The following is a 17,435-nucleotide window of genomic DNA, read 5'->3' as shown; positions in this document are numbered from 1 at the left end:
ATCAGCATTTTGGCAGCTGATGCTATAATGTGGGCAAACAGCCAGCCAGTAATTTCTTAGGGAACTATGATCAGGAGTTTCCTCCTCCCTTCTCCTATACACACTGCCTTCAGTATCAGATCAGGTCACTTGACCTGATCAGTAAGTCCTCTTAGGAGCTCTGTGTGACAAAGGACATCATGCTTATGGGGCTTGATTCCTGCCTGGCCTCTTTTGCTGTGCCCCTACGCACTGACTGGGAGAGATAAATAGGGCCAGCCTCCCCTTGCACAGACAAGGTAAATAGGGCATAGAGAGGGGAGAGGCCTTGCCCAAAATAATATGTGCAGGCTGTGTGATAGGCTCCTGGGTTCTCCAGCTCCTGGAAGCTAGGGCCCTTCCCTATCCATTCAACACAGACAGCACTCATTGTAAAAGGACACGAAGTGGGGTGGGAGAAGCAGGGAGGGATAAGATAAAATGCATATTCTCTGGATTTTATTTTTGTCATCAGAGGTTTCTCAGGGAAAATGATAGTTCCATCCTAGACAGGGAAGTGGAAATGTCCTGTGCTAACATGTGTAAGTTTTGGAAAATGCTTTATTTTAACCCTGTTCCCCCAGAAGTCATATTCATCTATTTGAAACTGCCAATCAACCTTCCAGCAAAGGAAAACACACACACACCTCTGCACAAATGGCTTTGATTAGGCTTAGCTGTAGGTTTAAGAAAATTTAATCATCTTAACCTGTTTAGTCTTTTCCCTGATGAAAATCATCAGTCAGATTCCAGCATGAGCCCGTTAGAACTGAGCTGCTGTCAGCACCGTTGTTTATGTTAATACATTATAGGCATGAAATGGAGGAGAGCGGAGTTATGAGAAGAAGTCCTGAGTGAATTAGGAGAGTAGGGGTCTGTGGCAGGCCCCCGAGGCTGACAGGCAGGGCTCAGAAAGGACTGTTTATTTATGGGTCTCAAGCTACAGTCTCCTCTACCTGTTGGAAGGGATGTAGAGCAACTCTGAAGTGTATTTCTCTCTGCGCTTGGAATGGATGTTTAGCATAACTGCTGGTTTGGAACCCTGTAGATGCCATTTGCTAGTTGCATGACCTCAGGTAGGTTACTTACCTCTCAGTGTCAGTTTCCTCATCTGAGAAATGGGGGTAACAGGAGTAGCTAGCCCACTGGATGGCTTTATAGATTACTGGCACATTAAGTAAAGACCTGATACTTGTAAGCAAATGCTCAGTCACATGCTCCATGGAGTCAGCATCATCACTCTTTTCCTGTGCCAGCCAGCTACTTTATGTGCTCTCTCCTAGCACCCTGGACTCTGGGGGCATTGGCCATTGGGTAATTGCCACTCAGTGTGAACTAGTGTGCTGGGCACAGATTGAAAAGACCCAAAATCTGGAGCCTTGACCCATCTCTGTTATGAGAACCTAGGTGAGTTTAGGGAAATCACCGCTTCTTTGGATTTTGGTTTCTCGGTCCACCGCATGAGACCTCTCTCTATGCCCATCATCCACTCTCCCCTTCTTCCTCCTAGACAAAAATCCCGACTGCCACCCAACTAAAGGGTTGCAGTTCTGAGTTCCTCATAGATAGGTGTGACCAGGGGACTATTTTTGGCCATTGAAATCCAAGAAGAAATGTTTTGTGGAACTTTTAGAAAGTCTTCTAAAAGAGGGAGAAGAAATAGGTGAATGTCTGCCAATATGTGAATAAGCAATGGCCCATCTATACTATGGAATATTACTCAACAATAAAATTCTGTTGATTCACATGACACAGGTATATCTCAGAAGTGTTAAGCTGAGTGACAGAATCCAGACACAGAAGAATAAATTCTGTATTATTGCATTTTATGTGAAGCTCTAGAATAGGAAAGCTAATCTATGGTAATGTCGAAGGGGGGCACTGATGACAAAGGAATGTGAGAGAATTTTCTAGGGAGATTGAAAGGTGCTGTATCTCAAATATGAGTATTTAACATGTCAAAAATTCATCGAACTCTGTACTTAAAGTGTGTATTTTATTTTAGGTAAATTGTACCTCAATAAAACTTATTTTAACTAAAAAAAAATGACAAAGAGCTTCCTTGTTCACAGATGTGATGGCTGGAGCTCTAGCAGCCATCTTGGAGATGAAAATGAGGACATGATCCCGCTAATGGAAGAGCAGTAAACTAGAGGGGGCCTGAGTCCCTGTAGACTTTGTGGAGTCACCCTACCAGGCCTAGATTGTCTATGGATTTCCTTATGTGAGAGAGAGACATTTTATCTTGTTATAGCCATTGTTAGCCATTGCTGTTGCTGTTGATTATGTGCAGTTAAACCAAGTCCTGACAGAAGGATGATGACTGGAGGGCAACAGGAGGGCCAAGAGAGAATAATTAGAACAGTCCTGAGACTGTTATTACTATTATGATTCTTAATTGTCTCTTCTTTCTGTCCCTGGTATGCTGCTGAGGACCACACCAGCAGATGGGAGATGAGGTGGGGATGTGGCGCTGGCCCCAGCTTTCCCTTGGGGCCATCTGACAGACCCTGGGGCCAGGGCAGGCCCAGCTTGATTCCTTACCTCCCCACATTTTCTGCCTACTCCTTCTATGCTTCACCCCCCTACCCAACAACCTCCCACCCTCCCCTACCCTCTCACCCCCCAACATCACGGATAAATGGACCAGAAAACTAGAGTGGCTCTTAGAGAGCTTTATGCACTTATTGTCGGTGGGGCTGCATGACTCACAGGGGGAGGGGGTCTTTTTCTCACAGGGTGGGTCTCCTTCTCATAATGGAAAATTCTGAAGCCCAGAGATGGGCAGGGGCTGGTCCAGGCTGCATTTGGCAGTTCAGTCCCATTGGCTGCAGGGCCCCCTCCAGTGCCCTTCCCTTGGTGTTACCCTGACCTTGGGTTATATGCAGACCTCCAACAGAGGAGGTAGGAGGTCCCAAGGATGCCCAACAGGCCTGAGTTGGAAGTGGACTGACTTCCTAGAAGCTGGGCCTAGAGCCTGCCTCCTCTTTTCAGTGCTACACCAGTCATGAGCCATGCCAACATGTGCCTGCATGGGGAGGAAGTGGTGTGTGTCTGCTTCAGGCCAGAGTGCAAAAAGGAATGGGTCATGGAGTGTCCTTGAGAAGTGAGGCAGCAGGATTGGGGGTGCTGTTCCTCCCATCTCTGGATTCCAGCATAGGGACACTCCATCAGCTTAGGCCTGGTGAAGGAGAGGAGGTCCTGGTGTTTCTATAAACACACACATGGCATATACACTCTCACACACACATACAGACTTGCACATACTTCCAACAGGAACACACATGGTTGTACACATGTAGATACATGCACACATACATACGTGTGGGCACACACCACACTGAAGATCTAGAAGCCCACTTGCTTCTTCCCTTGCATCTGCACAAACTCTTACTACAGGTTTCTGCTGTAGAGGTATTTCCTCTTTTCCAGGGAGGCTTTGTCACATCTGTCTGCCAGAGTCCCTCCCAGCCCCATGCAGCCCTGCTCTGAGCCTTTACCACACTCTTTGTAATAACAGCTTTGATGTATTTTCTGATAAACTGAGAATGTCATAAAGGCAGGGCCTGTCCAGTGTGGCTACCCTGTGCCCCAGCACTGGACCTGGCACTTACTAGGTGCTTAAATAATGTGTTGAATGGATAAATAAATATACACATTCACCCCTCTGCATCTGTTTCCACCATGTGACTGGGAGCTCCTTGAGAATGGGGTCTTGCCTTGAATGGCTCTGTGAAGGTGTTTAGAAATGCTTGTTGAATGGCTGAAAGAGTGGATAAATGACTCCCCAACACACACACACACACACACACACACACACACACTGAAATTCTGAAACCTTCCTGTTCACTCAGACTCCTGCATAGTAAATTAAAAATGGCCCTACCTTCTATTTTACTATTCCAACTGAGAGGGTATTTGAACACATTTTCCTTGCATCTGGGTTGGGATTAGTGACTTAGAATGCAGCAGAAATGGGGCACCCAGTTGGCTCAGTCAGAAAAGGATGCGACTCTTGATCTTGAGCCCCATGTTGGGTATAGAGATTACTTAAAAATAAATAAACAAACTTTAGAATGTAGCAGATATGATATCCTGGACTCCTGAAGCTAGATCATAACAAGACTCGCAGCCTCTGCTTGGACATGTTGCAACATTTACTCTTGGGACCCAAGTGCCATGCTATGAGGAAGCCCAAGGTGACAGGTGACACCAGCTTTCTGGCCATGTAGGTTATCTTGGGATATTGCCTCAGTTGATAAGCAAATATGAGCTTCCCTGCCCATTAAGCACTACCCAACATGCATATTCACAAACAAAATGATTACTGTTATAAGCCCCTAAGTTTTGGGGTGGCTCATTATGCAGCAGTATATAACTAGAACACCATCTAGTCACATGTATGTGGAAGAGGTCCTTCGAGGGATTGCTGGCAGTCTGTCCAGGTTACATACCTGGAGCCCTTCTCAGGGGAAGGAGCAGATAGGGCAGCTGTGCAGGACTCTGAGTTTGCTAGGGATAGGCAGGGTGGAAGAGAGGGCAGCACCCCAAAGTACAGGCAGAAGGTGTTTGGGTCTCTCATCGCTGTCTGGGCCAGAGGCTATGTGAGGGTCTTGTTCACTCTCTAGGATCTCACATACACACATGAACTTAAAGCATTACTCAGAAGCTAGGGTTAAAAGTTCTCTGTGATAAGAACCTAGAACCCACCTTTCTTCCTGTGTCCATCAGTGACTTCTCCTGTTTAAAGCCCCTCCCTGCCTGGAGCAAGAAGATAGGAGATGCAGGTGAGAGCTGGAGAGAAACAGTAAGCCATGGGGCTTGTAAAAAGCCATCTGATGTGAGCTCAACACCCACCATACTGGCAGTTTGGGTCAGATCTAATGTACTAATGTGTACAAGTCCATGATGGTGAGGGGTCTGGATCCACACATGTGGTGTGGCTGGCCAGCTCACAACTGAACTTACTAACTGCCTGACCTGCCTTCTACTGCATGGTGTCTAGATTACAGAGAGGCTCTCACAGATGCATCAGGCCTGCGGGCAATGGGAGGGGTCTCTGACTGGCAGGGATTCCTTGACTTTAAAGTCAGAGTCATGTCTTCAGTCAAACTGTCATCTCTAGGATCCTTTCAGAATGTACATTTTTTTTATTTTTAATTTTTATTAATTATTTTTATTAATATATAATGTATCATTTGCCCCAGTGGTACAGGTGTGTGCAGAATGTGCATTTTTAAGGAAGAGAAAATCTAAGGAATTTTAAGGAAGAGAAAAATCTAAGAAGTTTCCTGACATGTATTATACTAATATGATGTGTAACTAAGTATGATGACTAAGCTGTTTTTAGTCATTAATACTTTAACATGAATTAGTTTACTCATTTCTTTCTATCAAGGGGAGAGTGTAACAGTGAGAATTTAGTACATTCAAGGATGGGGGAGAATTACTAAAAAGAAGGAAAGGAAGGGAGAGTAGTATTCTAGAAGAATATTTACCAGCGTACACAAAAATAAACTAAAAATGAATTAAGGACCTAAATGTGAGACTTGAAGCCATTAAAATCCTAGAAGAGTACACAGGCTATAATTAATGGAATTATTACTCAGCCATGAAAAAGAGTGAAATCTTGCCATTTGTAGCAACATGGGTGGAGCTAGACAGTATTATGCTGAGCAAAATAAGTCAGTCAGACAAATACCATATGGTATCATTCGTAAGTGGAATTTAAAAAACAAAATAAAGGAAGAGAGAATAAAACAGACAAACCAAAAAAACAGACTCTTAACTATAGAGAACAAACTGAAGGTTACCAGAGAGGAGGTGGGTGGAGGGATGGGTGAAATAGGTAAAGAGGATTAAGAGTGCACATATCATGAGCGTCGAATCACCTGTAGAGTTGCTGAATATTGTACACTTGAAATGAATATAATGCTGCACTGGAATTGATTTTTTAATGAATAATGAATTAATTAAAGAATTGTCCTTTACTGCGCTTATATTATCAAATCTTTGAGGGGAAAACCTCTTCATTTTTTACTGTTGACTATGATGTTTGCTGTGGGATTTTCATATATTGTCTTCATTATGTTTAGATATGTTCCCTCAAAACCTACTTTGTGAGAGACTATGGACTCTGAAAAACAGTCTGAGGGGTTTGAAGTGGCGGGGGGGTGGGAGGTTGGGGTACCAGGTGGTGGGTATTATAGAGGGCACAGCTTGCATGGAGCACTGGGTGTGGTGAAAAAATAATGAATACTGTTTTTCTGAAAATAAATAAATTGGGAAAAAAAAAACCCTAAGATCATGACCCAAATCTGAAACCAAGTGTCGGACGCTTAACTGACGGCACCACCCAGATGCCCCAACAGTAAAGGAAATCCTGTCCCTGCTACGACACTGAGGGACATTGAGGATATTATGTTACATAAAATAGGACAATCACAGATAGACAAATATTGCATGATTCCAAGTATATGAAGCATGTAGGGTTGTCAAGAAACTAGAAACATAAAGCACGATTGAGGTGGCTAGGGCTGGAACAAGGCGTAATGGGCAGCTGAATGGATAAAGAGTTTCAGTTTTGCAAAGTGACAAAGGGCTGGAGATTGGTTGTGCAGCAATGTAAATACTGAACTGTAAACCTAAAAATCGGTTATGATGATACATTTGATGTCATGAGTATTTTTCTATAACTAAAAATGAAAAAATTTAAATAAAAAGAATTCTTTAAGTTAAAAAAAAAACCTACTTTGTTGAGGTTTTTTATCATGAATGGATGTTGTACTCTGTCATATGCTTTTTCTGTATGTGTTCTGAAATGGTCATGTGTTTTTTATCTTTTATTAATGTGATGTATCATTTTGATTGATTTATAAATATTGAACCACCCTTGCAATCCAGGTATAAATCCCTCTTGATCATTGTGAGTGACTTTTTTCTAATGTATGGTTAGATTCGGTTTGCTATTTTTTGATGGTTTTTACACCTAAGTTTGGCAGAGATATTGGCCTTCTAGTTCTTTTTTTGTAGTGTCTTTATCTGGTTTTATTATCAGGATAATGCTGGCCTCAGGGAAAAAATTTGGAAATTTTCATTCCTTTTCTATTTTTGGAATAGTTTGAGAAGAATAGGTAAATGTTTGGTAGAAGTCACCTGGGAAGCCGTCTGGCCCTGGAGTTTTGTTTCTTGGGAGTTTTTTTTTAAGATTTTATTTATTTATTTGAGAAAGAGACCATGAGAGAGAGCATGAGAGAGGAGAAGGTCAGAGGGAGAAGCAGACTCCCCGTGGAACTGGGAGCCCGATGCGGGACTCGATCCGGAAACTCCGGGATCATGACCTGAGCTGAAGGCAGTCGTCCAACCAACTGAGCCACCCAGGCGTCCCTCTTGGGAGTTTTTTGATTACTGAATCAATTTCAATGCTTATAATTGGTCTCTTCAGATTTTCTGTTTCTTCCTGATCCAGTTTTAGGAGGTCATATGTCTCTAGGAATTTATCCATTTCTTCTAGATTGTCTAGTTTGTTGGCATATAATTTTTCACAATATTCTCTTTTTTTAAAAGAATTTAAAAAAAATTTTTAAATAAACATCTAATGTATTGTTAGCCCCAGGGGTACAGGTCTGTGAATCGCCAGGTTTACACACTTCACAGCACTCACCATAGCACATACCCTCCCCAATGTCCATAATCCCACCACCCTCTCCCTACCCCCACCCCCCCAGCAACCCTCAGTTTGTTTTGTGAGATTAAGAGTCTCTTATGGTTTTGATGAAGTCCCAAAAGTTTATTTTCACTTCTGTTTCCTTTGCCTTTGGAGACATATCTTGAAAGAAGTTGCTGTGGCTGATATCGAAGAGATTACTGCCTATGTTCTCCTCTAGGATTCTGATGGATTCCTGTCTCACGTTGAGGTCTTTTATCCATTTTGAGTTGATCTTTGTGTACAGTGTAAGAGAATGGTCGAGTTTCATTCTTCTACATATAGCTGTCCAGTTTTCCCAGCACCATTTATTGAAGAGACTGTCTTTTCTCCACTGTATATTTTTTCCTGTTTTGTAGAAGATTAATTGACCATAGAGTTGAGGGTCCATATCTGGGCTCTCTACTCTGTTCCACTGGTCTATGTGTCTGTTTTTATGCCAGTACCATGCTGTCTTGGTGATCACAGCTTTGTAATAAAGCTTGAAATCAGGTAAGGTGATGCCGCCAGCTTTATTTTTGTTTTTCAACATTTCCTTAGCGATTCGGGGTCTCTTCTGATTCCATACAAATTTTAGGATTATTTGCTCCAGCTCTTTGAAGAATGCCGGTGGAATTTTGATTGGAATGGCATTAAAAGTATAGATTGCTCTAGGCAGTATAGACATTTTAACAATGTTTATTCTTCCAATCCAAGAGCATGGAATGGTCTTCCATCTATTTGTGTCTTCTTCAATTTCTTTCATGAGTGTTTTGTAGTTCCTCGAGTACAGATCCTTTACCTCTTTGGTTAGGTTTATTCCCAGGTATCTTATGGTTCTTGGTGCTATAGTAAATGGAATCGATTCTCTAATTTCCCTTTCTGTTATTTTCATTGTTAGTGTATAAGAAAGCCACTGATTTCTGCACATTGACTTTGTATCCTGCCACGTTGCTAAATTGCTATATGAGTTCTAGTAGTTTGGGGGTGGAGTCTTTTGGGTTTTCCATATAAAAAATCATGTCATCTGTGAAGAGAGAGAGTTTGACTTCTTCCTTACCAATTTGGATACCTTTTATTTCTCTTTGTTGTCTGATTGCTGTTGCTAGGACTTCTAATACTATGTTGAACAAGAGTGGTGAAAGTGGGCATCCTTGTCTTGTTCCTGATCTCAATGGGAAGGCTGCAAGCTTTTTCCCATTGAGTTTGATATTTGCTGTGGGTCTTTCATAGATAGATTTGATGAGGTTCAGGAATGTTCCCTCTATCCCTATACTTTGAAGCATTTTAATCAGGAACGGATGCTGGATTTTGTCAAATGCTTTTTCTGCATCAATTGAGAGGACCATGTGGTTCTTCTCTCTTCTCATATTAATTTGTTGTATCACATTGATTGATTTGTGAATGTTGAACCATCCTTGTAGCCCAGGAATGAATCCCACCTGATCATGGTGGATAATCTTTTGAATGTGCTGTTGGATCCTGTTGGCTAGGATCTTGTTGAGAATCTTAGCATCCATATTCATCAGTGATATTGCTCTAAAATTCTCCTTTTTGGTAGGGTCTTTGCCTGGTTTGGGGATCAGAGTAATGCTGGCTTCATAGAAAGAGTCTGGAAGTTTTCCTTCTGCTTCAATTTTTTGAAACAGCTTCAGGAGAATAGGTGTTATTTCTTCTTTGAAGGTTTGGTAGAATTCCCCAGGGAATCCGTCAGGTCCTTCATCAAAATCAAAAGCTTCTGCACAGCAAAGGAGACAGTCAAAAAAACAAAGAGGCAACCCACGGAATGTGAGAAGATATTTGCAAATGACAGTTCAGACAAAAGGTTGATATCTAGGATCTATAATGAACTCCTCAAACTCAACACACATGAAACAGGCAAACATATCAAAAAATGGGCAGAAGATATGAACAGACACTTCTCCAATCAAGACATACAAATGGCTATCAGACACATGAAAAAATGTTCATCATCATTAGCCCTCAGGGAGATTCAAATTAAAACCACATTGAGATATCACCTTACACCAGTTAGAATGGCCAAAATTAACGAAACAGGAAACAACATGTGTTGGGGAGGATGTGGAGAAAGGGGAACCCTCGTACACTGTTGGTGGGAATGCAGTTGGTGCAGCCTCTTTGGAGAACAGTGTGGAGATTCCTCAAGAAATGAAAAATAGAGCTTCCCTATGACCCTGCAATTGCACTCCTAGGTATTTACCCCAAAGATACAGATGTCGTGAAAAGAAGGGCCATCTGTACCCCAATGTTTATAGCAGCAATGGCCACGGTCGCCAAACTATGGAAAGAACCAAGATGCCCTTCAACGGACTAATGGATAAGGAAGATGTGGTCCATATACACTATGGAGTATTATGCCTCCATCAGAAAGATGAATACCCAACTTTTGTAGCAACATGGACGGGACTGGAAGAGATATGCTGAGTGAAATAAGTCAAGCAGAGAGAGTCAATTATCATATGGTTTCACTTATTTGTGGAGCATAACAAATAGCATGGAGGACAAGGGGTGTTAGAGAGGAGAAGGGAGTTGAGGGAAATTGGAAGGGGAGGTGAACCATGAAAGACTATGGACTCTGAAAAACAATCTGAGGGTTTTGAAGGGGTGGGGGGTGGGAGGTTGGGGTACCAGGTGGTGGGTATTATAGAGGGCACAGATTGCATGGAGCACTGGGTGTGGTGAAAAAAATAATGAATACTGTTTTTCTGAAAATAAATAAATTGAAAAAAAATTAAAAAAAGAGTCTCTTATGGCTTCACAATATTCTCTTTTTTTAAAAAAATATATTTTATTAAGTGTTTTTAGAAGTTATATCTAGAAGGTAAAAATTCCAGTTATAAAATATATTGGAATAACAAATAAGGGAAGCAATTTCACAAACTTTTAAAAAATACTATAGAAATACTATTCAAAAGCTATTTCTTTGTATTTATTAACATTTTACTGCACTTACTATGCACGTAATATGCATCACACTCTGCTAAGCACTTTGCATACATTATCTAATTCAATCCTTGTAACAACTCCATGAAATAGGTATTATTATTACAACTATTATCACTCCATTTTACACCTTAGAAAAATGAAGTTCATAAATATTAAGTAACATACTACAAATCATACCATATAAGTGTCTTCACAATATTCTCTTAACAATTGTTTATATTTCTGTGGTGTTGGTTATTTATCCACTCTCTCTTCTAATTTTATTTGATTTCTCTCTTTTTTAAAATTTTTGGATGAGTCTGGCTAAAGGTTTATCAATTTTATTGATCTTTCCAAAGAACCAACTCCTAATTTCATTCATCTGCTTAGTGTGTTTTTTAGTTTCTGTTTTGTTTATTTCTACTCATATCTTTATTATTTCCTTCCTTCTACTATTTTTGGGTTTATTTGTTCTTCTTTTTCTAGTTCCTTTAAGATTAAGTTTGGGCTATTTATTTGATATTTTTCTTGCTTCTTATGGTGGGCCTGTTTTGCTATAAACTTCCCTCTTAGAACTGCTTTTGCTGCATTCCAAAGATTTTGGACTGTTGTATTCTCATTTTCATTTGTCTCCTTGTATTTTTTGGTTTCTTCTTTGATCTCTTGATTGACCCATTCATTGTTTAGTAGCACATTATTTAACCTCCATGTATTATTTTCTTTCCAGATTTTTTCTTGCGGTTGCTTTCTAGTTTCACAGCATTGTGGTTGGAAAAGATGCATGGTATGACTTCGATCTTTGAATTTGTAGGGTTTGTTTTGTGGCCTAATATTTGATTCATTCTGGGGAATGTTTCATGTGCACTTGAAAAGAATGTGTATTCCACTGTTTTAGGATGGAATGTTCTGAATATATCTGTTAAGCCCATCTGGCCCAGTGTGTCATTCAAAGCCACTGTTTCTTTGTTGATTTTCTGTTTGGGTGATCTATCCATTGATGTAAGTGGAGTCTTGAAACCCTCTGCTGTTATGTTACTATTGATTGCCTTCTTTATGTTGTTATTAGCTGCTTTATATATTTGGGTGCTCACATGTTGTGTGTATAAATATTTACAATTGTTATATCTTCTTTTTTTTTAAGATTTTATTTATTTAACAGCCAGAGATCGCAAGTAGGCAGAAAGGCAGGCAGAGAGAGAGGAGGAAACAGGCTCCCTGAAGAGCAGAGAGCCCGATGTGGGGCTCGATCCCAGGACCCTGAGATCATGACCTGAGCTGAAGGCAGAGGCTTTAACCCACTGAGCCATCCAGGCGCCCCTTGTTATACCTTCTTATTGAATTGTCCCTTTAATGATTATATAGTGTCCTTCTTTATCTCTTGTTACAGTCTTAGAGTTTTAAAGTCTATTTTGTCTGATATAAGTATTGCTACCCTGGGTTTGTTTTGACATCCCCTTGCATAATGTTTCTCCATCCCCTCACTTTCAATCTGCATGTGTCTTTAGGTCTAAAATGAATCTCTTATAGGCAGCACATATAAATGGATCTTGGTTTTTGTTGTATTTTTAGGGAGAGAGTGTGTGTGTATGTGTGTGTGTGAGGGGGGTGAGGCAGAGGGAAAGGAAAAGAGAGAATCCCAAGCACGCCTCATGCCTAGCCAGGACCCTGTCATGGGGCTTGATCCCATTACCCTGATACTAGGACCTGAACCAAAATTGAGAGTCAGGTGCTTAATCAACTGAGCCACTCAGATGCCCCATGTATTTTTCTGTTATTTGTGTGTGTGTGTGTGTGTGTGTGTGTGTGTGTGTGTGTATATATGTACATATATATATATGTTTGTTTTTAGTCCACTCTGTCACCTTGTATCTTTTGATTGGAGTGTTTAGTCCATTTATATTCAAGTAATTATTGATTTACTTATTAATAATGTATTAATAAATAATTTATTACTAAATAATTATTTATTATTTTAATATATATTATATATTCTATTTATTGATTATATATATATATATATATATATATATATATATACACATACACACACATATATATAGCTATTTTGGTGCTTGTTTTGTGGCGGTTTTTGTAGTTTTTCCCTGATCATTTCTTCTTTTGCTCTCTTTCATGGTTTTCTGGCTTTTGTTAATGATATACTTGGATTTCTTTCCTTTATTCTTTGCTTATCTATTACTGGTTTTTGATTTATGGTTACCATTAGGTTTGTATATAATATCTTATGCATATAACAGTTTATATTAAGTTGATGGTCATGTAAGTTTGAACTCATCCTTTATTCCTCTTCCCATCATGTTTTAGGTATATTGTGTCATACATTACATCCTCTTCTTTTGTGAAACCCTTGACCGATTTCTGCCAGGCTTCAGGTTATTTCTGGGTTATTTGCACTGATGTAGGTTTCATCTTCTTGTATCCACAGGATGAGGGGAGCTAAGGGTCTTCCTATTCTGCCATCTTCCTGAAAAGTCAGGTCACTATTTTTTTACTTTTGTAAAAGAACCAGAAAGAACCTTTAGAAAAAATATGTATTCATCGAAACGGAAAATTCACTGGATGAATTTGCAGTAGGTTAGATACAGCTGAAGAAAAAAAAAATAATGAACTGGTAATCCTTTTTTTTGGTTTGGTTTTGGGGTTTTTGTTTGTTTTTTTTTTTTTTTTGTTTTTGGGGGGGATAAGATAATTCTTAAAAAACCTATCTAGTATCCAAAGATATGGACAACAAAAAAGGAAGGTTAAATGATATGAAGAATAGGGCATGAAGGCCTAATATATATTTACTTGGAGTTCCAGAAGGGGATGATTGTAGAAATAATGCAGAAGAGGCAGTCTTCAAAAAAAATGGCCAAAAATAAAATCTTAAAAAAAAAATAATGGCTGGCACTTACCAGGAATTTTTTAAAGACACCAAAACTCATGTTTAAGAAGTACAACAGATTTCTACTAAGATAAATAGAAATTCACAGCCACATATATATTTTGGTGAAACTATAGAACACCAAAGATACTTTACTTTTGGGGCGCCTGGGTAGCTCAGTGGGTTAGGCCTCTGCCTTCAGCTTAGGTCATGCTCAGGGTCTTGGGATCAAGCCCCACGTCGGGCTCTCTGCTCAGTGGGGAGCCTGTTTCCCCTCTCTATCTGGCTGCCTCACTGCTTACTTGTGATTTCTCTCTGTCAAATTAAATAAAATCTTAAAAAAAAGATACTTTACTTTTAAGTGTATATATTATATATCTTATATATAATATATATATATTTATATTTTTCCTTTTTGGTATATACTTATGTTAGCACCCTCTTCTGTATGTTTAGTTGACTCTTGAACAGCATGAGTTCGAACTGCACAGAGCCCTATATACACAGATTTTTTTTTATTAATTCAGACTGTACTATAGATGTTTTTTCTCTTTTTATGATTTTCTTAATAATATTTTCTTTAGCTTACTTTATTGTAGGATACAATATATTATATATGTAATATATGAAATTTTTTGACTGTTTATGTTATTGGTAAGGCTTCTGGTAGGCTATTAGTCAAGTTTTCAGAGAGTCAAAAGGTAAATGCAGAGTTTTGACTGTGTGTGGGGTTGGTACCTGTAATCCCATGTGTCGTTCAGGGCCCAACTGTATATTTCAAAATACATTTTTTTTTGGTGGCTCTGAGCTTCTGAAAAGAACAGATGTGGTTAAGCGGAGGTGGCTGGAAGTGGCTCTGAATACAGCTCTGCAGCACTGGCTGTAATTGACATACAATATTGTATTAGTCTTAAGTGTACCACATAATGATTTGATATGTGTATATATTGCAAAATGATCACCACAGTTAAGTTTGATTAATATTCATCATCTCACATAGTGACAAAATTTTTTTCCTTGTGATGGGAACTTTTAAGATTTACTCTTTTAATTTTCAAATAGGTAATACAGTATTGTTAACTATAGTCACAATGCTGTAGATTACATCCCCAGAACTTATGAATTTTGTAACTGGAAGTTTATGCCTTTTGACCACTGTCACCCATTTCCCCCACCCCTACCTCCTGCCTCTGGCAACTACCTACCTCTGTTCCCTGTATCTATGAGGTATTTGTTTTGTTTGTCTTTTAGGTTCCACATCTAAATGAGATAATACAGTATTTGTCTTCCTCTATCGGACTTATTCCACTTACATAATGCCCACAAAGTCCATCTATATTGCCACAAATGACAGGATTTCCTCCTTCTGTTATGGCTGAATAATATTCCATTGTATGTCTTTAATACCACATCATCTTTATCCATTTGTCTGTTGATGGATGCTTAGATTATTTCATTGTCTTGGTTAATGCTATAATGAACATGGGGGTGTAGATCTCTGAGGTGGTGATTTTATTTCCTTCATCTATATACTTGGAAGTGGAATTTCTGGATCATATGTGGTGTTTCTATTTTTAATTTTTTGAGGAACTGCCATACAGTTTCCCACAGTAACTATACCAATTTACATTCCCGCCAACAGTGCACAAGGGTCCCCTTATCTCCACACCCTCACCAACACTCATGCATTTCTTGTCTTTTTGATAGTAGCCATTCTAACAGGTGTGAGATGATATCTCATGGTGGGTTTGACTTTTTTTTCACTAATGATTAGTGATGTTGAGCACCCTTTCATGCATCTGTTTGGCTATTGGAAATGTCCAATGTCCTCTCTGGAGAAGTGTCTACTCAGTTACTTTGACCATTTTTTAACAATATTTTTTTTTCTATTGAGTTGAATGAATTCTTTCTATATTTTGGATACTGACCTCTATTGAGATATAGAATTTGTGAATATTTTCTCTCATTTGGTAGATTACCGTTTCATTTTGTTGATGGTTTCCTTTGCTGATCAGAAGCTTTTTAGTTTGATGTAGTCCTCTTGTTTCCTTTTTTGTTTCTTGTTGCCTTTATTTAGTGTAAAAAAGTGATTGTAAAGACCAATGTCAGGGAGCTTACCACCTATGTTTTCTCCTAGGAGTTTTATGGCTTCAGGTCTTACGTTTATCTTTAATCCATTTTGAATTTTTCTTTTACATGGTGTGGGATATAAACTATCCTTTTTCTATTGTATATTCTTGGAACCTTTGTCATATGTTAATCAATCATAAGTGTGGGTTTATTTGTGGACTTTCTGTTCTGTTCATTGAACTATGTGTCTGTTTTTATGGCGATACTATACTGTTTTGATCACTGTAGATTCGTAATTTGGTTTGAAATTAGGAAATGTGATGCCTCCTGCTTTGTTCTTTTGCAAGATTGTTTTGGCTATTTGGGGTCTTTTATGGCTCCATACAAATGTAGGGATTTTTTTTGTTCTATTTCTGTAAAATACCATGGGAATTTGAATTTCGGTGCCATTGAATCTATAGATTGTTTTCAGTAGTGTGGACATTTTAACTTTATTAATTCTTCCAGTGTATGAGCATGTAGTATCTTTCCATTTATTTTTGTCTTCATCAATTTTTTCATCACTATCTTATAATTTTTAGTGTACAGATATTTCATACCTTGGTTATATTTATTCCTAGGTGTTTTTTTTTTTTAGTGTAGCTGACATACAATGTTGCATTAGTTTCAGGTGTGAAACCCAGTGATTTGACAAGTTTATCGCTTCCTAGGTATTTTTTGATGAAGTTATAAATGGGATTGTTTTTTAAATTTTTCTTTTTGAAGTTCATTGTTAGTGGATAGAAATTCAACTGATTTTTTTGTATGTTCATTTTGTGTCATGCAACTTTACTGAATTTATTAGTTCTAACAGTTTCTGGTGGGGTCTTTAGGGGTTTTATATATAATATCTGTTATGTATAATTAGATACAGTTTTATTCTTCCTTTCCAGTTTGGATACCTTTTATTTTTTTCTTGACTAATTACTCTGGCTAGGACTTCCAGACTACGTTGAATAAAAGTGGTAAGAGCAGACATCCTTGCATTATTTCTGTTCTTAAAGGAAAATCTTTTAGGTTTTCATCATTGAGTATGATGTTAGCTGGGGCCTTGTCATATATGGCTCTTATTATGTTGGGGTACATTCCCTCTATAGTCAATTTGTTGAAAGTCTATCATGAATGGATGTTGAATTTTGTCAAATGCTTTTTCTGCATCAATTTAGACGATCTTATTATTTTCATCCTTCATTTTGTTAGTGTGGTGTATACCATTGACTGATTTATAGATAGTGGACCATCCTTGCATCTTTGAAGTAAATCCTGCTTGATCATGGTGTAAGATACTTTCAATGTATCATTGAATCTAGTTTGCTAATATTTTTTTGAGGATTTTGCATCGATGTTCATCAAGGATATTGGCCTGCAATTTTCCTTTCTTATAATGTCCTTGTTTCATTTTGGTGTTAGGGTAATATTGGCCTCATAAAAAGAGTTTGGAAGTATTTCCTCCTCTTCTTTTTTTGGGGAAGAGTTTGAGAAAGATTGATATTTTTCTTTAAATATTTGGTAAAATCCACCAGTGAAGCCATATGGTTCTGGACTTTTGTTTCTTGGGAGTTCATTGATTACTGATTTGGTCTCATTGCTAGTAATCAGACTGTTGAGATTTTCTATTTCTTGGTAGGTTGTATGTTTTTGGGAATGTGTCCATTTCTCTTAGATTGCCCAGTTTATTGGTGTATTATTCATAGTAGTCTCATGATCTTTTGTATATCTGTGGTATTGGTTGTAATGTCTCCTCTTTCATTTCTGGCTTTGTTTATTTGAGTCCTCTTTTTTTCTTGGTGAGTGTAG

The sequence above is a fragment of the Neovison vison genome, chromosome 6 (genome assembly GCF_020171115.1).
Source record: "Neovison vison isolate M4711 chromosome 6, ASM_NN_V1, whole genome shotgun sequence".
NCBI classification, from domain to species: Eukaryota; Metazoa; Chordata; class Mammalia; order Carnivora; family Mustelidae; genus Neogale; species Neogale vison.
Note: the sequence above shows the minus strand (reverse complement) of the source record.